Raw genomic sequence first — 20,943 nt, 5'->3', positions numbered from 1 at the left:
TTGATTCCGGTCTAGGAAAGACATGGCTTGGCAGTTTGGGCTGGACTGTTCCCATGAGGCACAGGGTCAAGGCTGATTTGCATATGGCCATGTCTGACCTGGGGTGGTGTGGAGTACAAAAAAACAATGGATTTAGGCCCAGATCTCTGTACTGGGGTGAATGTATGAAAATGTTCTGCATTCTGTCCATCACCTGTTGTTTTTGCCTTTGTCGCCCCGAGTGGGATGGGTATGCTCAGACGTGAGTCCCATGCTCTCCACACCACTGGAGTCAAGCTATCCAGGCTGATGACGGCTGATAGCCAGAAACCAGTCCTTGGGTGCTTGATTCCAGTCCAGGAAAGACATGGCTTGGCAGTTCGGGCTGGTCTGTTCCCATGAGGCACAGGGTCAAGGCTGATTTTCATATGGCCATGTCTGACCTGGGGTGGTGTGGAGTGCAAAAAAACGATGGATTTAGTCCCAGATCTCTGTACTGGGGTGAATGTATGACAATGTTCTGCATTCTGTCCATCACCTGTTGTTTTTGCCTTTGACGCCCCTAGTGGGATGGGTATGCTCAGACGTGAGTCCCATGCTCTCCACACCACTGGATTCAAGCTATCCAGGCTGATGACGGCTGATAGCCAGAAACCGGTCCTTGGATGCTTGATTACGGTCCAGGAAAGACATGCTTGGCAGTTCGGGCTGGACTGTTCCCATGAGGCACTGGGTCAAGGCTGATTTGCATATGGCCATGTCTGACCTGGGGTGGTGTGGAGTGCAAAAAAACGATGGATTTAGGCCCAGATCTCTGTACTGGGGTGAATGTATGACAATGTTCTGCATTCTGTCCATCACCTGTTGTTTTTGCCTTTGTCGCCCCGAGTGGGATGGGTATGCTCAGAAGTGAGTCCCATACTCTCCACACCACTGGAGTCAAGCTATCCAGGCTGATGACGGCTGATAGCCAGAAACCGGTCCTTGGATGCTTGATTCCGGTCTAGGAAAGACATGGCTTGGCAGTTTGGTCTGGACTGTTCCCATGAGGCACAGGGTCAAGGCTGATTTGCATATGGCCATGTCTGACCTGGGGTGGTGTGGAGTACAAAAAAACGATGGATTTAGGCCCAGATCTCTGTACTGGGGTGAATGTATGAAAATGTTCTGCATTCTGTCCATCACCTGTTGTTTTTGCCTTTGTCGCCCCGAGTGGGATGGGTATGCTCAGACGTGAGTCCCATGCTCTCCACACCACTGGAGTCAAGCTATCCAGGCTGATGACGGCTGATAGCCAGAAACCAGTCCTTGGGTGCTTGATTCCGGTCCAGGAAAGACATGGCTTGGCAGTTCGGGCTGGTCTGTTCCCATGAGGCACAGGGTCAAGGCTGATTTTCATATGGCCATGTCTGACCTGGGGTGGTGTGGAGTGCAAAAAAACGATGGATTTAGTCCCAGATCTCTGTACTGGGGTGAATGTATGACAATGTTCTGCATTCTGTCCATCACCTGTTGTTTTTGCCTTTGACGCCCCTAGTGGGATGGGTATGCTCAGACGTGAGTCCCATGCTCTCCACACCACTGGATTCAAGCTATCCAGGCTGATGACGGCTGATAGCCAGAAACCGGTCCTTGGATGCTTGATTCCGGTCCAGGAAAGACATGGCTTGGCAGTTCGGGCTGGACTGTTCCCATGAGGCACAGGGTCAAGGATGATTTGCATATGGTCATGTCTGACCTGGGGTGGTGTGGAGTGCAAAACAACGATGGATTTAGGCCCAGATCTCTGTACTGGGGTGAATGTATGACAATGTTCTACATTCTGTCCATCACCTGTTGTTTTTGCCTTTGTCGCCCCGAGTGGGATGGGTATGCTCAGACGTGAGTCCCATGGTCTCCACATCACTGGAGTCAAGCTATCCAGGCTGATTACGGCTGATAGCCAGAAACCGGTCCTTGGATGCTTGATTACGGTCCAGGAAAGACATGGCTTGGCAGTTCGGGCTGGACTGTTCCCATGAGGCACAGGGTCAAGGCTGATTTGCATATGGCCATGTCTGACATGGGGGGGTGTGGAGTGCAAAAAAACAATGGATTTAAGCCCAGATCTCTGTACTGGGGTGAATGTATGACAATGTTCTGCATTCTGTCCATCACCTGTTGTTTTTGCCTTTGTCGCCCCGAGTGGGATGGGTATGCTCAGACGTGAGTCCCATGGTCTCCACATCACTGGAGTCAAGCTATCCAGGCTGATTACGGCTGATAGCCAGAAACCGGTCCTTGGATGCTTGATTCCGGTCCAGGAAAGACAGGGCTTGGCAGTTCGGGCTGGACTGTTCCCATGAGGCACAGGTTCAAGGCTGATTTGCATATGGCCATGTCTGACCTGGGGTGGTGTCGAGGGCAAAAAAACGATGGATTTAGGCCAAGATCTCTGTACTGGGGTGAATGTATGACAATGTTCTGCATTCTGTCCATCACCTGTTGTTTTTGCCTTTGTCGCCCTGAGTGGGATGGGTATGCTGAGACGTGAGTCCCATGCTCTCCACACCACTGGAGCCAAGCTATCCAGGCTGATGACGGCTGATAGCCAGAAACCGGTCCTTGGATGCTTGATTCCGGTCCAGGAAAGACATGGCTTGGCAGTTCGGGCTTGTCTGTTCCCATGAGGCACAGGGTCAAGGCTGATTTTCATATGGCCATGTCTGACCTGGGGTGGTGTGGAGTGCAAAAAAACGATGGATTTAGGCCCAGAACTCTGTACTGGGGTGAATGTATGACAATGTTCTGCATTCTGTCCATCACCTGTTGTTTTTGCCTTTGTCGCCCCGAGTGGGATGGGTATGCTCAGACGTGAGTCCCATGGTCTCCACACCACTGGAGTCAAGCTATCCAGGCTGATTACGGCTGATAGCCAGAATCCAGTCCTTGGATGCTTGATTCCGGTCCAGGAAAGACATGGCTTGGCAGTTCGGGCTGGACTGTTCCCATGAGGCACAGGGTCAAGGCTGATTTGCATATGGCCATGTCTGACATGGGGTGGTGTGGAGTGCAAAAAAACGATGGATTTAGGCCCAGATCTCTGTACTAGGGTGACTGTATGACAATGTTCTGCAGTCTGTCCATCACCTGTTGTTTTTGCCCTAGTCACTGCATATGCCAGAGAAAATGGATACTCTTTTTTACGGACATATAAATCTTCAACAAGCAAAAAACTAACAGAACAACGACCAATTTGTTTCACTTCTTCAATCTGATCAAATTTAATTTTTATGAATTCAATACCATCTTTATTTTGATAATTAACAAAATCCACAACTTTGCCCATTGCTCAATTAACTAAACCTTTTTCTACCTCCCAATTATGCCTTAAAATTATCCGACAGTTCCTACATGCATATAGAGTCTTTTCTAAACCAGCAGTTTTAGATATTGATTTTTCTAAAGAATCCAATTTTAACTCCAATTTTTCGGTCAAAATAATAGTGATTCCTTCATGTTCTATTTTATCGATGGATTCCATTTTTATTATTTCTTCATTTTCCTGTTACAAAAGTTCTTCATTGAATATAGAACACTCACGCAGTGTTGGCATTAAGCAGATTACAGATTTCTTATTTGCAATTTCCATGAATATTTTCTCAGGAACTATATTTTCATTTGGAAACAAATTGGCAAGTAATCAAGTCTGTATAGCTTGTTTGCCATGTTCTGTCAGTAGTCCAATTCTTATATCTTGGAGAATAGTTCCATAATCAACATCATTTGCCTGTCGTATATTTGTAATGAGTTCTTTGTATTCAAAATATGACCAAATGTTCACGTTTCCAACTCTACCCAGAGACTTTCTGGTGTCTTCATGCACAAGTGTTTTAAAAACTGGTTGACCTTTTACAGGAGTCAGTTGCAGTAGATCTCCAAAAACCATGACGTGTTTTTCTCCAAATAACACGTCATACTCTGTTTTAAGAATTTGCTGCATTCTTATTTGCACAAAGGCAAGCATTAAGTTTGATACCATGCTTACCTCATCAATAATGAGAAGTTTCATTTTCTTCAAGACTCTTGAAACTTCAGAACAAGCTTCTCCAGATAGCTTGTGGTATTCCAATTTGTTTTCATGCTCTACTGGTAGCATTAGTAAAGGATGTAAAGTAATTCCTTTAATATTGTGTGCTGCCAACCCAGTTGGAGCAGTGACAACACAAGACAAATGCAACTCAGTTGTTTTCTGTAGATAACTTGTAATTACTTTAATTGAAAAAAAAATCCTGTTCCAGCTTGTCCACTCACATACATTCGGATAGGTTGAAATGACGTGCATGAGCACTCTTTCTTTTCATGAAGTAATCCATGGTCAATCTGTTGTCTCACTTGCTCATATACTTGTTTCTGTTCAACATTTAGTTGTTCTTCCAAGTTTGCTAAGTTTGTCACATCTTCTTGCGCTTGATACATTGCTGTTTCCACCTCATTCATGGCGATTGCTGCTTCGTTTTCAACAATTGGTTGTCCTAGTGGCTCTTGACTCAGCGCAGCAGAACTTTGACTGTCTTGAGAACTGTCTATAGCTGCAATTGTAGCTTCTTGATCAATTTCATCGTTTAACATTTTCACATAATTTGCAAAAGCACTGCATTGTATGCTATCTTTACAAGCATTAAAGGAATCTTCATAGCTCCTGAAATCTCCAAGTAATTCCAGTTCTGAACGCCATGGTTTGAATAGTTGTAAAAGAGCTAAATAGTAAAATTCCCTTTCATCAGCAGTGTCACAACTCAGCTTCCTGTGATTATTCAAATTTCCTTTCGTTTGTTTCACCAAACATCCTTCGGAACCAATTACTCCATATTTTCCATCATTGATGTTCTCTGTAGTATTCCGTTTAAAAGTGTAGTTTTGCAAAACTTCATAGAGACACATGTTCTCAAGATAATGACTTCTGTTTGGGTAATATGTATCCAACATATTCGTTTTCAAAATATCTGTACTTTGCGGATCTTTCGCTGCTAAATATTCAATTTCTTGTACAGATTTCAGTACTCAATTTCGCATTGCTGCAAGACCTAGAGTCACATAAATGATTGTTGTAGATTTGGAGTATAGACTTGCAGATGATAACCGATCTGAGCATTCATATGCTCCGATTTATCGATGCGATAACATCTTCAAACTGAAACTGTATAATTTCTTACTTAGAGTCTTCTCGTGAGAAATCTCTTCCCACATTTCTTTCAATTCTGTCTTTTCTGATTTTGTAATATAAGATGTTACATATCGAGCAAAAGCAATGGAATTGTCCACAACATACTGAATATTCATGTTAGCATTCCACATGGACAAAATAACTGGTTTGTAGTCATTTATGTATTTTGACTCTTCATTTCTTCTTAAGTTGTAGGTATTTTTTGGAGACTTTCTTGTGATAGTATGTCGCAATGATGACATAAAACTGTTCACTCTTCCTTTTGATATTACAGGACGTGGAAATCCAAAACGACATTTGGTGTAGAACTTGTCCTTAGATTTGTACTTTCGTCAACAGTATTTTCCACATCGGTGGCTTTGGAATCGTAACACTTGTGCTCCTAAGTTGTTTTCTTCTGTGCTTTTGGGTACAGCACATGTCGGATATTGTTCAATAAAACTCAAAACAGTATCATCCACATCTGTTCCAAATTTGGGAGCGTCCTTAATCCATAACAGCATATGTATATGAGGAGCACCTCTTGCTTGATACTTCTTCCTGCAAAAGAAATCCACAACTTCTCCAAGGGGAGGATTTTTTTATTGCAGATAAAAGACATCATAGCCTCAAATCTATGATTGAAATACCTGCATACATTAACAGGATCAAAAGACCACAATTCTCCACGTGTCTTGTATTCAATGTTTTTTAAATTCGAATTTGCCTCTTGAAGAAATTCTAGTAAATCATCCCAAGCGTACTCGGCACAGCTCAGGGTAAGGAACCATGTTGGAGTTCCTAAGTTCCGTAGCATACATTTCAGTTCTCCATGACGACGATACCAATATTCATTAGTCTCACGCTGACATGCCATCAAATTAATGAGCTGAGATTCTAGATGATCATCTCTCTGGTGCACTTTATCCATAAAATCTTTTGCAGATACATTTTGCAGATGTATTCCAGATTTTAGAATATGGTTGACTGCATATGAAAGTCCAGACAAGTCACTTTCAAACAAAAGATGAAATATATAAGGGATACATTGTCGAAACCCTGGATCTTCTGCATATAATCTTGTTGTCTGATATTCAGATGTAGGAATCTGCACAGGACGTTCATTTATTTATTTATTTATTTTTACGATTTATACAGCGCGAACAAATGCCCGTAGGCGTCTCGGCGCTAAGAACAGTGCGTAGAATTCCCCCTAAGGCTTAGACGGAAGCTATTCTTGACAAAATAGCTAGGTCTTTATTTTTCTGCAGAACTGCGTCAAGGACGGGCATTCCCTGATGGTTACTGGCAGTGAGTTCCAGAGTCTGGGAGCAGCCACCAGGAAACGCCTATCGCCCCAGGTGACTGTTTTGGTTCGTGGTACCAGCAGATGGTTAAGATTATTAGATCTGAGCGATCTTGTGGGTAAGTGGAACCTAAGATGGAATTTCAGGAAGTGAGGACCTTGGTTGTGCAGAGCCTTATAGACTATGCACAGGGTCTTAAACTTAATCCTGTTCCGGATCTTGAGCCAGTGGAGGTTTTTTATTGTCTCTGTGATTGGCATAAACTTCGGGATTCCAGTTAGGAGACGGGCTGCAGCGTTCTGGATAGTATGCAGTTTATTAGTCACTCTAGCCTGGGCATTGATGAATAAGCCATTGCAGTAATCTAGGGACGACAGCACTAAGGCGCTTACCAGAGTCTTTCCTGCTGCGACTGGCAGGAACGGTAGAATTTTCTTAATTAGCCTTAGTTTATGATGGGCGGTGGCAGCTGTTTTATTTGCATGGGCCATGAAATTCAAGTTCCCGTCAAAAGTCACTCCAAGATTTCTGACTGTGGATACCGGTTTGGGGGGGGTCCCATACGTAGACGGCCACCACGTATTTGACCAACTGGGAGAGAGGTGTCCGAAAATGACCACCTCCGTTTTTTCAGAATTTCATTTTAGGCAATTGGATGCCATCCACTCTCCAATTGCCCGCATGCCCCCTTGAAACTTTTCTGCTACTTTCTCTCCATCACCATTGATGGCCAGCACAAGTTGCGTGTCATCTGCGTAAGATGTGAGGCTCATCCCATGGGCCTTGATGACAGTAGCCAGGTCCGACACATAGATATCGTCCTCCTTTTCCAGTTGGGAACAACTGTGGAAAACAACAAGCTTCCAAGCTCTCTTCCCATACACTCATGGGACTTCCTTTTGCTTTTTTCATTTGGAACAAATCAATAGTGTTTCCCATCACTTCTTTTGAATGAAGTGGATGCACACTGTAATGTCATAGATTTCTTCACATCTTAACATATCCACTTTTTCAATTTGTCCACTTGACGTTTCAGTATCTTCTGCTAAAACTATTTCTTCTTCTCCTATATAAACATTCTTATAGTATGTATTGTTTTTATCAAATACAATGTTGCCTTTTGCACTTTCCTAACATCCACTAACTCTTGCCAGATTTTCTTATTCTTAGTTGGCACACCATTAACAAGAATAACTAGTCGTTCGCTTTCTACACTGTCTACAACAATAGTTTCAATATTTTTCTTTAAATCTAACGGTAAATACACAACTCTTCCTTTTAATCCTCTTTGTAAATCTGAAGGAGGCAATTTACCTGTTTTAGGCTCCATACGAACAATACCCTGAAACGGGTGCACACATTGAATGAGATTAGACTCATCTGTATTGAGATCTGTCAGTTCTGGAGGAATATCAACCAACTCTAAATTATTATGCACAGCTCTAGCAGGCATTCTATTCTCATCTAATTTGTTATAACAATATTTACAAATATGCTGATCAGAACCCAAATCAAAACAATTCTCTACCAACAAATAAGTAGCAAATTTTTTCTTCCACTTATCATTATTTTCTTCTTCACTTTTTAAATACAGATCAATACTCCTAGTCTGATTTTTGTAGTGGGTTTGGCGATAACAAATACAAGAAAAATTTGGCCTTTCTCCTGAAATCACCTTAAACTTTGTAATTTCATTTTCAACATTTTTGTACAACTATGTTCAACATTCTCTACAACATTTTCTTCTATTAATGTCTGAGTTTCTTAGCTCTCTTCTTCTGGACCAAAGTAACAAAACTCAAAATCATCACAAACCTTTTTCACATCTGATACTGACCCATGTAAAAGAGCACTGTTCAACTCATTTAACTTTAGTGCTGGACTTTTTGCATAATACAATCTTCTCACTAACCTCCGCATTTGAGTATGATGTACTGCCAACATCCTGAAATGGTGAAAAACACTTTAACATACTTTCCTAGAAAGACAAGCCAGAGAATGACCTTGCAAACCAGTGTGTTTTCTCACTCTGCAAGGGTCTAGTCCTAGCAACACCTTCATCTTTTGTTCAACACTTTTTTTTACAATATTCTCGTAAGAAATTAATTTATCAATAGATTCTTGTCGTACACTACAAATACTACTACAATCCCAAGTGTACACTGGGGCTTTAGGACGTGTGCCTAGAACTTTATCAGCTATCACTTTTTCTGCATTTCTAGGAACCATTTGCTCTTTCTCAATCGGACAACCATTTTTAACCTCATAAGCTCGACCACTGGTGTCAACTGCATGCAACAAATCGTTGCCCTGTAAATAACTCTCTTCATTTAAAAAAGGCTCTGAACTTGAACTGTGTTTCAATTGCCCTAAAAAACATCACAAAAATTACTTCTGTTAATTACTCTTTTCCTCTTACTTTTGGCCTTCATTAAATGGATTGGTTTTTCTAGTGATCGAATTCTCTTCAATACTAAAATGAAGATTTTCCTCTTTACTTCAAAAGCCTTTTCAACAATGGATTCGATATGCTTCTTTTTATAAAATTGTGTTCTCTTATTATATTTCTTTGGGTCTTTCAGCAAATTATGGACAACTCTGTTGTAAAATAATTTTTGGCGGATTTTTTTATATTGATTTTCTCTTCTTTTACTATAAGTTGTATCCTTTGTTTTTACATTGCCTTTTTTGCCTTTCCTATTCTTTGAACTTTTTTTTGTGCTTGGAACATTTTCACTGCTTTGCACATTTGCATTTTTTTTTCTGAATCTAGTAATATTTTTTCTGAAGTCTTTTGTAGTCTTACCAAAAATGTTTCTCTTTTTAGCCACATTATGTTGGTCTTCCAATACTTGTGGTTGAGTTTTTTTCAAGTAAGTATTCTTTTTCGGACATTTTCTTCTTCTTTCTTTCTGCGGCATGATAACTTTGTTTCAACGATGATAAACAGTATCAGTAAAAAATAAACATAAAAAAGTATTTATTAATAACTTAAAAAAATATACATTTTTATTACTATACAAACACATTTCATACAAATTCTGACTAAAAAACTGTAGGCCTGAAGCAAAACTGGGAAGGTGATAAGAGCACTACATACATAATGCATAGCAGTTTGAAGCACTACATAACACTAGAACCTGAAGCACTGTATGAGTACATGCATATTTACTAAATGATCACAATACTATAAGGAAAGACACTAAGTGAATTCATAATTGGTTCACGTTTACTTTAGTAAATAGATTACTACATGGTACATAAACAGTCACTATGGTTTTGCAACAGTACAGATTTAGAATTTACAGTAGTGCAGTGTTGTTTCTCTATTGTAGGAAGTCGTGCTGAGGTACTGTTGTAGGGTAGTGCAGTGGTATTTTAGTAATGTAAGATGTTGTGCTGGAGTAGATTTAGGGTTTAGGGTAGTGTAACAGTGTTTCATTAGTGCAGGGGGTCGTGCTAGGGTAGTGTTTTAGAGTTTAAGGTACTACACTGGTGATTCGGTAGTGTAGGTGGTTGTACTGGGGGTAGATTTCGGGTTTAGGGTAGTGCAGTGGTCTTTGTGTAGTGGGTCCTGCTGGGACAGTGTTCTAGGATAGTGCAGTGGGGTTTATATAGTGTGCGAGGTCATACAAGGGATAGTGTTTTAGGATTTAAGATAGTGCAGTGGTGTTTGTGTAGTGTAGGGGGTCATGCTGGGGTAGTGCAATGGTGTTTGAGTAGTGTAGGAGGTCGTGCTGGGGTACTGTTCTGGGAAAGTACAGTAGAGTTTATGTAGTGTACGGGGTCATAATAGGGATAGTGTTCTAGAGTTTAAGGTAGTGTAGTGGTATTTGTGTAGTATATGAGTCGTGCTGGAGTAGTGTTTTACGGTAGTGCAGTAGTGTTTGGGTAGTGTACGGGGTCATGCTGGGGTAGTGTTCTAGGATAGTGCAGTCGTGTTTGGATAGTGTAGGAGGTTGTACTGGGATAGATTTCATGTTTAGAGTAGTGCAATAGTGTTTGAGTAGTGTACGGGGTCGTGCTGGGTAGTGTTTTAGTGTTTAGGATAGTACAGTGGTGTTTATGTAGTGTAGGGGGTCATACTAGGGGTAGATTTAGAGTTTACAGTAGTGCACTGGTTGTTGTGTAGTATAGCGGGTCATGCTGTGGTAGTGTTTTAGGGTAGTGCAGTAGTGTTTCGGTAGTGTAGGGGGTCATGCTGGTGTAGATTTAAGGTTTAGGGTAGTGCAATGGTGTTTGGGTACTGTAGTAGGTCGTGCTGGTATAGTGTTTTAGAGTTTAGGGTAGTGCATTGGTAAATGGGTAGTGTAGGAGGTCGTGCTGGGGTAGTTCTAGGGTAGTGCATTGGTGTTTATGTAGTGTACAGGGTCATGGTAGGAATAGCGTTTTAGGCTTTAAGGTAGTGCAGTGGTGTTTGTGTAGTGTAGGGGGTTGTGGTAGAGTGGTGTTCTAGGAAATAAACTAGTGTTTGGGTAGTGTAGGTGGTTCTGCTGGGGTAGATTTAATGTTTAGGGTAGTACATTGGTGAATAGGTAGTGTAGGTGGTCATGCTGGAGGTAGATTAAGGGTTTACAGTAGTGCAGTCGTGTTTGGGTAATGTAGGAAATCATACTGGGGTAGTATTACTGCAAGACTACATGTACTTATTTGTCTGCAAAAACATCAAGCATACATTACATATATTTCAGAACTGCATTTTACTATTAATACTAAAGTCATATTGGAAACATATAACGAATGACTATTTTCTAATTCTACCAAAATGTGAGAACACAATACGTTTTTAACCAATTACATGTCGGGAAACACATGAACTACCAAAATGCTTCTCTCAGAGTGATTCCTAAATGCACAGACTCACTGTGTGATTCTAGACAAATAACAATATTTCTTATAAATACAGTAGGAGGATACTATAGTGGTGTTTGGGTAGTGTAAGGGGTCATGCTGTGATAGATTTAAGCTTTAGAGTAGTAAAATGGTGATTAGGTAGTATAGGGAGTCATACTGGGGTATTGTTCTAGCATAGTGCAGTAGTGTTTATGTATCATAGTAGATCATGCTAGGGATTGCGTTTTAGGCTTTAAGGTAGTGCAGTAGTGTTTGTGTAGTGTAGGGGGTCGTGGAAGGATAGTGTTCTAGGAAATAAAGTGGTGTTTGGGTAGTGTAGGAGGTTCTGCTGGGGTAGATTTAAGATTTAGGGTAGTAAAGTGGTGAATAGGTAGTGTAGGTAGTCATGCTGGAGGTATATTAAGGGTCTACAGTAGGATACTATAGTGGTGTTTGGGTAGTGTAAGGGGTCATGCTGTTATAGATTTAAGCTTTAGAGTAGTAAAATGGTCATTAGGTAGTACAGAGAGTCATACTGGGGTAGTGTTCTAGCATAGTTCAGTGGTGTTTATGTACCATAGGAGATCATGCTAGGGATAGCGTTTTAGGCTTTAAGGTAGTGCAATAGTGTTTGTGTATTGTAGGGGGTTGTGGTAGGGCAGTATTTTAGGACATAAACTGGTGTTTGGGTAGTGTGGGAGGTTCTGCTGGGGTAGATTTAGGTTTAGGGTAGTAAAGAGGTGAATAGGTAGTATAGGTAGTCATGCTGGAGGTAGATTAAGGGTCTACAGTACTGCAGTGATGTTTGAGTAGTGTAGGATGTCATACTGGGGGTAGTGTCACTGCAAGACTACATACACTTATTTGTCTGCAAAAACGTCAAGCATGCAGTCCATATATTTCAGAACTGCATTTTACTAGTAATACTAAACTCATTTTGGAAACACATAACCAATGACTATTTTCTAATTCTACCAAAATGTGAGAACACAATACGTTTTTAACCAATTACATGTCGGGAAACACATGAACTACCAAAATGCTTCTCTCAGAGTGCCTCCTAAATGCACAGACTCACTGTGTGATTCTAGACAATAACAATATTTCTTATAAATACAGTAGTAGGATACTATAGTGGTGTTTGGCTAGTGTAAGGGGTCCTGCTGTGATAGATTTAAGCTTTAGAGTAGTGAAATGGTGATTAGGTAGTATAGGGAGTCATACTGGGGTAGTGTTCTAGCATAGTGCAGTAGTGTTTATGAACCATAGAAGAACATGCTAGGGATAGAGTTTTAGGCTTTAAGGTAGTGCAGTGGTGTTTGTGTAGTGTAGGGGGTCGTGGTAGGGTAGTGTTCTAGAAAATAAACTGGTGTTTGGGTAGTGAAGGAGGTTCTGCTGGGGTAGATTTAAGGTTTAGGGTAGTAAAGTGGTGAATAGCTAGTGTAGGTAGTCATGCTGGAGGTAGATTACAGGTTTACATTAGTGCAGTGGTGTTTGGGTAGTGTAGGAAATCATACTGGAGTAGTCTCACTGCAAGACTACATGTACTTATTTGTCTGCAAAAACATCAAGCATGCATTCCATATATTTCAGAACTGTATTTTACTATTAATACTAAACTCATTTTGGAAACACATAACCAATGACTATTTTCAAATTTTATCAAAATGTGAGAACACAATACGTTTTTAACCAATTACATGTCGGGAAACACATGAACTACCAAAATGCTTCTCTCAGAGTGATTCCTAAATGCACAGAAGACTCACTGTGTGATTCTAGACAAACAACACTATCCCTTCTATTTTACCAAAACACATTTCATAGTGTAGAATAAGTACTACATTTTAATGTAGAAACTTCACTCATTTTGCAAATACATACAAAATAACTGGTTTCTAATTCTACCAAAACATTAGAACAGCCTATTTATCTGTGTGCAAACATATAAAATAAACAAATGCTTATCTCAAAATACTTTCTAAATACACACACACTCACAATAAAATTCTATAGAAAAAAAAATATTCCCTGCACTTTAGCAGGACAAACACATTACTCTGATTAAAATCAAAATGCACCACATACATTCCCTCACAAATTAATAACTCACCTTTCCAACAGTTTTGTAGAATAAGAAGTATGTCAGTCACACAGCAGATTTTGTTATTCAGAATCTCTGTTTTCAACACCTCTCACCACAACCATAGAATGGCAGAGTTTCCCTCTCATTTTGAACACATATACACCTTCACATCAGATCACATTGCTTCCCACATTAATTCAAAACCAAACACACATTTCTATTGCTTAGACATTTCAATCCTTTCCAAACGACATACATTTGAACCCTACCCCCATTCTGCCTTCTGCCTGTTACCATAGAAACACTTCAAAAACACTTAACTGAGCACACAGGTCAAAAGTTAATCACATAATGTTGCTAATGAAAACAGCACGTGTGCTTGACTTCTCAATATACCAACTTATCCTACGTAATGTTCTTTACAATCACTTTCTGATAACCAATAAGAATCATGCTTTTAAAAAACAGAAACATGCACCCTAGTTTTCAGTGTAGAATGTTGTCAAACAACCAATCATTTCTTTTCTGTTTTTCAACATGGCATCTTATCCACCATTTTAGAAAAATCTTAGTTTTCAAACTGCCAGTTCATTTACAGAGACCATCTGAGTGCATCCAGACCTCCTTTCAAGATGCTTAGAGTTTGGATTGTGGTACACAGCTATATTTTCTGGAGCCAAAGGTGTGCAGAACACAAAGGAAATCACAAAGACCTAGGTTTACCAAATGTAGATATTAAATGGATTAGACAGAGAGGGTTAAAGTGACACTAATTGATGCCATTGGTGAAATCCTTTTTGCATCTCCATCACCCTGACCTCATAATTGTGCACTGTGGTGGCAATGACCTAGGCACTTTGACTGGGGTAGGTCTGGAAATGCTTATGAAGGACACCTTTGGAGAATTTATGTCACTTTTCCCCCAAACTGCCTTTGTCTATTCTAACATATGCCAAAGGCAGAAATGGAACTGGTCCAATCAATTTTGTCCACAGATTGAGAAAACTAGGAAACATGAATAAATCTGTTTCTGCTTTTCTCCGAGACTATAGAATGGAGTCCATATCCCACAACAATCTGCCTTTCAATATGCATGGCATTTATAGGAGAGATGGTGTACATTTTACAGATGAGGGGAGCAGAGTCTTTCTCTTGAACTTTAGGCTCTGCATCGGTACTTACTTGTAGGTACTAAAATCTCTCAATAAACACAAGGGCTCTTTTTAGAGCCACCCAAGATCTAAAGACATAAGCTTGATGTATATCTCAAAAATACATGCTTCATTTTTTCGGCGGCGAAATACGCGGATCCTATGCGCAGCCCGCGATTTTTAAAAAAATATTATTTTTTTATTTTTATGCCCTAGAGGTCCTTATGGGACCCCCTGAGCAGGCCTAGGGGGACAGGGTGTGTCTACCCTGCCACCTTTTCACGTTTTGCACACGTATTTAGCAGACTTCTTCAGCCTAGCTTAAACCGAGGAATAAAATGGCTGCCAACAGTTCCTGGTTTCGAATGTTTACAACCGCTTGACAGCCAATTAGCATTGAGCGCGTGATCGGGACGGTGCGCTTATGCTTCGATGACAATCCTCGCACAATCCGCAGATCCACCGCGCCCATAGATATATAAATGACTTTAACCGTAATTTTCTCAGGAACTACTGAACAGATTCACACCATATAAGCAAAAGGCATAAGTCGGAACTGAGGACTACCTCTCTGCCAAATTTGGTGTAATTCCGTTCAGTCGTTCGGGCTGTAGCCATGGCCAAAGGTCCTATGGGAAATTGCATGGGGAAAACATGTTTTGGGACCCCCCTTTTTCTCGGCCCCCACTTGACCAATCACCCCCAAACTCTCAGGGAAGGAGCGGAACTGAGCTGGCCAAAAGTTTGGAGAAGTTCAAGAAGATTCATCAATTGACGCCAAAGTTATCGCCAATAGAATGTTGTGGTTTTCCTATGGATAATAGGTCCTAACTATAACTACCTACTGGCGACCGCCAGTAGGTAATATATATATCTATCAAGCTCCAAACTGCCCCTCTGGCAGAAACGCACACAGACACCGAACAGCTAAATTTGACGTTTGCTGGAGATTCTGGGTAAGGAAACGTTGGGGGATCCACGCAAGTCATACCTTCCTGGAATCCCCAGGTATCTAGTTTTTAGAAATGTGTGGGTATGGTAGGTTTCCCTAGATGGCCGCTGAGCACGGAGCCAAAAACCCAGGTGACCCCCCTTGGTAACCCAGGTCGTTTTGAGATAGGCACTTTTGATGTCACCTCAATACGTTTTGGGCCCTTGCCTGTCGCGGGTACTTGGGCCTCCCACACGAGTGAGGCACCATTTTTATCAGGAGACCCGGGGGAACGGTGGGTGGTAGGAAATTTTTGGGCAACCTGGTGATGCCACAACTTTCCCACACTAAAATGTGTGGGAAAAGTGATTTTTTTCAGCTAAATTTGAGGTTTGCAGGGGATTCTGGGTAGGGAAACGTTGGGAGATCAAGGCAAACCATACCTCCCTAGAATCCACCGGTGTCTAGTTTTCAGAAATGTGTGAGTTTGGTAGGTTTCCCTAGATGGCGGCGAGCACGGGGCAAAAAATCCAGGTGACCCCACTGGTGAAAGCAGGTCGTTTTAAGATAGGCAATTTTGATGTTGCCTCAATACATTTTGGGCCCTTGTCTGCCACGTGTACTTGGGCCTCCCACCCGAGTGACACACCATATTTATCGGGAGACCCAGGGGAATGCTGGGTGGGAGGAAATTTGTGGCAGCCCGGTGATGCCACAACTTTCCCACACAATAATGTGTGAAAAGGTGATTTTTCCAGCTAAATTTTAGGTTTCCAGGGGATTCTGGGTTAGGAAATGCTGGGGGATCCACGCCAGCCATACCTCCCTGGAATCCCCCGGTTGTCTAGTTGTAAAAAATGTATAGGTTTGCTAGGTTTCCCTACGCGCCAACAGAGCTAGGGTTAAAAAACTACACCTAGGCACTTTGCCAAAAAAGGGTCATTTTTCACTGTGAAATTGTGGTGTGTTCACGTTGCGTTTTGCGCCGTTTCATGTCGCGGGCACTAGGCCTACCCACGCAAATTAGGTGACATTTTTCTCGGAAGACTTTGGGGAACGCGGGGTGGGTAGACATTTCTGGATCCACGTAGATTCCAGAACTTTCCACCACAGAAATGTGAGGAAAATGTGTTTTTTGGACAATTGTTTAGGTTTGCAAGGGATTCTGGGTAACAGAACTTGGTGGGAGCCAGTCAAGTCACCCCATCCTGGATTTCCCTGGGTGTCTAGCTTTAAAAAAATGTATAGGTGTGCTAGGTTTCCCCAGGTGCCGACAGAGCTAGGGTTAAAAAACTACAGCTAGGCACTTTGCCAAAAAAGGGTCATTTTTCACAGTGAAATTTTGGTGTGTCCACGTTGCGTTGTGCGCCGTTTCTTGTCGCGGGCACTAGGCCAACCCACGCCAGTGAGGTACTATTTTTCTCTGAAGACTTTGGCAAACGCAGGGAGGGTGAAAATTTGTGGATCCACACAGATTCCAGAACTTTCCCCCACAGAAATGTCTGGAAAATGTTTTTTTTATTTATTTGGAGTTTGCAAGGGATTCTGGGTACCAGAACCTGGTGAACGCCTGTCAAGTCACCCCATCCTGGATTCCCCATGGTGTCTAGCTTTCAAAAATGTATAGGTTTGCTAGGTTTCCCTAGGTGCCGGCAGAGCTAGGGTTCGAAAACTACAGCTAGGCACTTTGCAAAAAAAGGGTAAATTTTCATTGTGAAAATGTGGTGTGTTCACGTTGAGTTTTGAGTTGTTTCCTGTTGTGGGCACTATGCCTATCCACACAAGTGAGGTACCATTTTTATCGGGAGCCTTGGGGTAATTCAGATTTGTAAAGCAACTGTTATTACCTATTGACTTTTGATGCATTTCTGCCTTCCAAATGTGTAAAAAAGAAGTAATTTCGAAAAATTATCGATAATTCTCATGCTAGTATGAGTATTCCCAGTTTTGGAAATGTGCAAATATCTACTGTTTCTAAACTCTATATTTTGTTCCCATTTCAGAAATATATAGGTGTCTTTTATACCGATTTTTCCATGCATACATTTTCCCAGAATAATTGCTGTGTACCGGATACATAATAAAAAACAATTGCAAGTAGCTGCTCAGTTTTTGGCTCTGGGTTCGTCGGATTTTTGGTGAACCTACAGGTCCTGTATATACCTACAACCAGTAAGGTCCAGCGGATGTAACGGTATATTGCTTTCAAGGAGCTGTCATAATTAGAAGAAGTTACAGGTGAAAACGTTGACACAAAAGGCTCTTTTTTCAACTAATTTTCAATTTTTCCTATATTTAACTGTTAGTTTCTATAAAGAAACCTTGAAGGATCTACATAAATGACACCTTGCTGAATTCAGAATTTTATCTACTTTTAAAAAATGTATAGCTTTCCAGGATCCATTATTGCTTTCATACCCATGTCTACTATTAACTGGAAGGAGGTTGAAAGCATACAAAATAGCAAAAATAGGCTATGTCCCAGAAAAATGGCACAACTGTGTAAATAAATGTTGGTTTTCCGACAAAAGTCTGTCATTCCCTAAAAGCTGGGAAAATGGCGATTTCAGCCCCACAAACACTTTTTTTATACCATTTGTAGGGAAACACTCAGATGCTTTAATTTGCAGCACTTTTTTCCCATTTTTACCCCAAAAACAAAATTGTGCTGTATTTTGGTTAATTTATGGGTCCCCTCCAGGGGAATCCACAAAACCATGGGTACCTTTAGAATCCCCAGGATGTTGAAAGAAAAGCACGCAAGTTTGACGTGGATACCTTATGTGGCCCAAATGTTACAGGGGCCTAAGCTCGAACTCGTTCAAATAGCCAAAAAAAAGGCTAAGCACGGGGGGGGAAAGGACTAGCAGCGAAGGGGTTAAATTACTTCACATCCTATTCCCCTGATAATAACCAAAGACCCACTACAAAACAAAAAAAAAACAAATTTGATTAAATTAAGCACATACATTTAAAATATAAACTAAAATACATAAAAAACTATATCTTTTCAAACAATATGAATGAGTTCTATATTTTGAAATTCGATATTACTTTACTTAAAATAGATATTCTTGACCGATATTCTTGCAGACAATTGTTCCATATCACAATATTTTAGCCTTAATATTTTGGCATGGGGATATTTTTCTTTCAGTATTCTGTTTAAATACCCCTCATTACTACTGCTGTGATTCATGAACACTTCTAAGTTAAATAGTTAGCCGTGCAGGCAAAGGCTCACAGCATTATGTGGTGTCTCACAGGTGGCAGGGCTGCACCCTGAAGCCCCCCTATAGAGGAACCGCCACTGCACAGCATTTGTATAGTGGCAGCGACAGGTTTTTACATATTAAAAAAATGTTTATGTAAGCACAACATTTGCTTTGTCCTACTGTATCCAGCACATCTGGGACTAGTGGACCATGGAAAGCCCCAATTCTTTGATGCCCTAGAAAATGCATGGGAATGGCTTGAAGACATTTGGCGTTGCAAGATTGGACCGGAGCAAACAGTCGCATTGAGGGGAACACCCCAGGAATTGGAGGAGACAATTCAGAGGCCTTCCTACTTAGGGGCCGATTACGATCTTGCTTGGAAAGCCTCCGTACGGCTCGGATCCAGAGGGCTTTCCTAGCGAATTGCGCTCCGCAAGTCCTAGCGACCGATTCTGATGCACCTGATCGGACCCCCATTGAACTCTATGAGAGCCTTTATACTGAACGCATACACAGGCTTCCATAGCAAAAAGGGGTGGCTGGGGAAACGCGTACACCCTGTGGCCGCCACACTGTGCATGCATGGAAAGGGGGGACCCATGGGTACCCTCAGGGGACCGAATCTAAGGGCCCGGGGTGAAGGGGAGCCAACTATAGCTCCTGAAATCCGATTCCCACAGCCGTTTCATCTCGCTGAGACTGAGTCGATGCAGCTGTCCGAATTGTGCATCGTACTCGCTCGTTCGGAAGCCGGCTCATTTGTGCAGCACGATTCAGCTGCGAACAAGTCAGACTGACAGGATCAGGTTCAGAAACGATTCACTTGACGCGGACGAGATCTTCACATCGTACTTGGTCGTTCCGAACGGTGTAAGATTCGGTCAGAAACATAGGCTCCGAATCGGATTTGCTTGTACCGGAACCCATCTGAAGACCTTCCTAATGACATCTTAATCGGCCCCTAAGTGTTAATGAAAATGACATTTATTCGAGCATATAGACACACTCATTAAGAGAATATTGTAGCAACTTATATGCAAGGATGGCAGACATAGAAGGGAACAGTATTTTAGTCCGTCTTTCACTCTTTTTCTGTCCAATTGATGGAAGACATGACCAATTTAAAGTGGAGAAGGAAAAGCTATGAAATATGGCATTGAAAAAGGCGTCTTTGCCAAAACACATCTGCTGTAATAAAGATTGAAGTTTGCAAACCGATGGGTGCTCCGTAACTTCCTATGTGGAATAGAGGGGGTACAAATGGCCAGATTACATTTATTTTTAATTTTAGAAGTTACACAATCAACTGAATATAGGAAGTTTTCAAAAAATCTTTATTTAAAAGAAAAGGAAATATGAGCCATTGTTAACCAGCAGGCTTCCATTACAAGAATGACACATACAACTGGCACTGTACCTTTAAGTACCTCACAGCACCCCCTGTATCCCACCATGCCCCATAGTTGACAGTTAGACCAGTTCATTTTTCTGGCTTCTACCGTTAGTATCCTGGAGCACTGAGCTCATGTTTTTTGCAAGAATTGTCAGAAAAATAATTTGAAAACATTTTTAAAATAACATCTCTTGATACTAGCCAGTATCCACAGTACTGGCAACCTTTCTTCTTAAGGGAACAATTTTATTTATGTCGAAATATGCCTTAACTCTTCGTAAAGTGTCCTCCCTGGGGGAAGAAGAAGGCTCAGACTGATCCCACTCAGTCTATATTGTCTGCCTGCCAGAGTTACACTGTCCTGACACTTGTCCTAACTACCAGAAGTTATTCAGGCGTACCCTTTAGGTTAGGGAGAAGATCAGGCTTCATGGACTTCAAGAGAGAGGATCAGCTGGATCAACAAGAGGCCATGGGGAACAACAGTTTTCCTCCAAAGAGCCCTCCTCCCATTCGAAACATCCCCACAGAGGTAGATTGTGTGAGAAACATAGAAAACGTGGTTTTGGTTGACATCGAGAGGTATGGTTTCGAGAAGAATACTGGTATATTCGCCTTTAAAGGTGGGATTAGCTCATCACTCGACGTTGGAACACACCCGGCGCTCAACGTCGTGAGTCACATTGCCAAGGAGATACCAGTTGACGTCAATACACTCCTTGACGCTGAGACAACCATCACCGTCAAGGTCGGCGTTGACGGCCATTCGTCAGTCATCGCCGTTGAAATCTCATAGCACAACATCAAGGCAAACATCGCCATCGAGGTCATCATCTGTGAGACATCCGCCGGCGTAGAGG

At 41.5% G+C, this 20,943-nt stretch overlaps 1 protein-coding gene across 11 annotated transcripts in view; it reads left to right on the top strand.

Moving 5' to 3' along the window:
- PKD2L2 (polycystin 2 like 2, transient receptor potential cation channel) overlaps nt 1-20,943 on the top strand; it is a 2,146,539-nt gene that overhangs the window by 370,889 nt on the left and 1,754,707 nt on the right. The gene's annotated exons all lie outside the window — the stretch shown is intronic.

The sequence above is a fragment of the Lissotriton helveticus genome, chromosome 7, assembly GCF_964261635.1.
Source record: "Lissotriton helveticus chromosome 7, aLisHel1.1, whole genome shotgun sequence".
Lineage (NCBI taxonomy): Eukaryota > Metazoa > Chordata > Amphibia > Caudata > Salamandridae > Lissotriton > Lissotriton helveticus.
The sequence above is the reverse complement of the archived record's forward strand: the minus strand, read 5'-3'. Positions and strand labels throughout refer to the sequence as shown.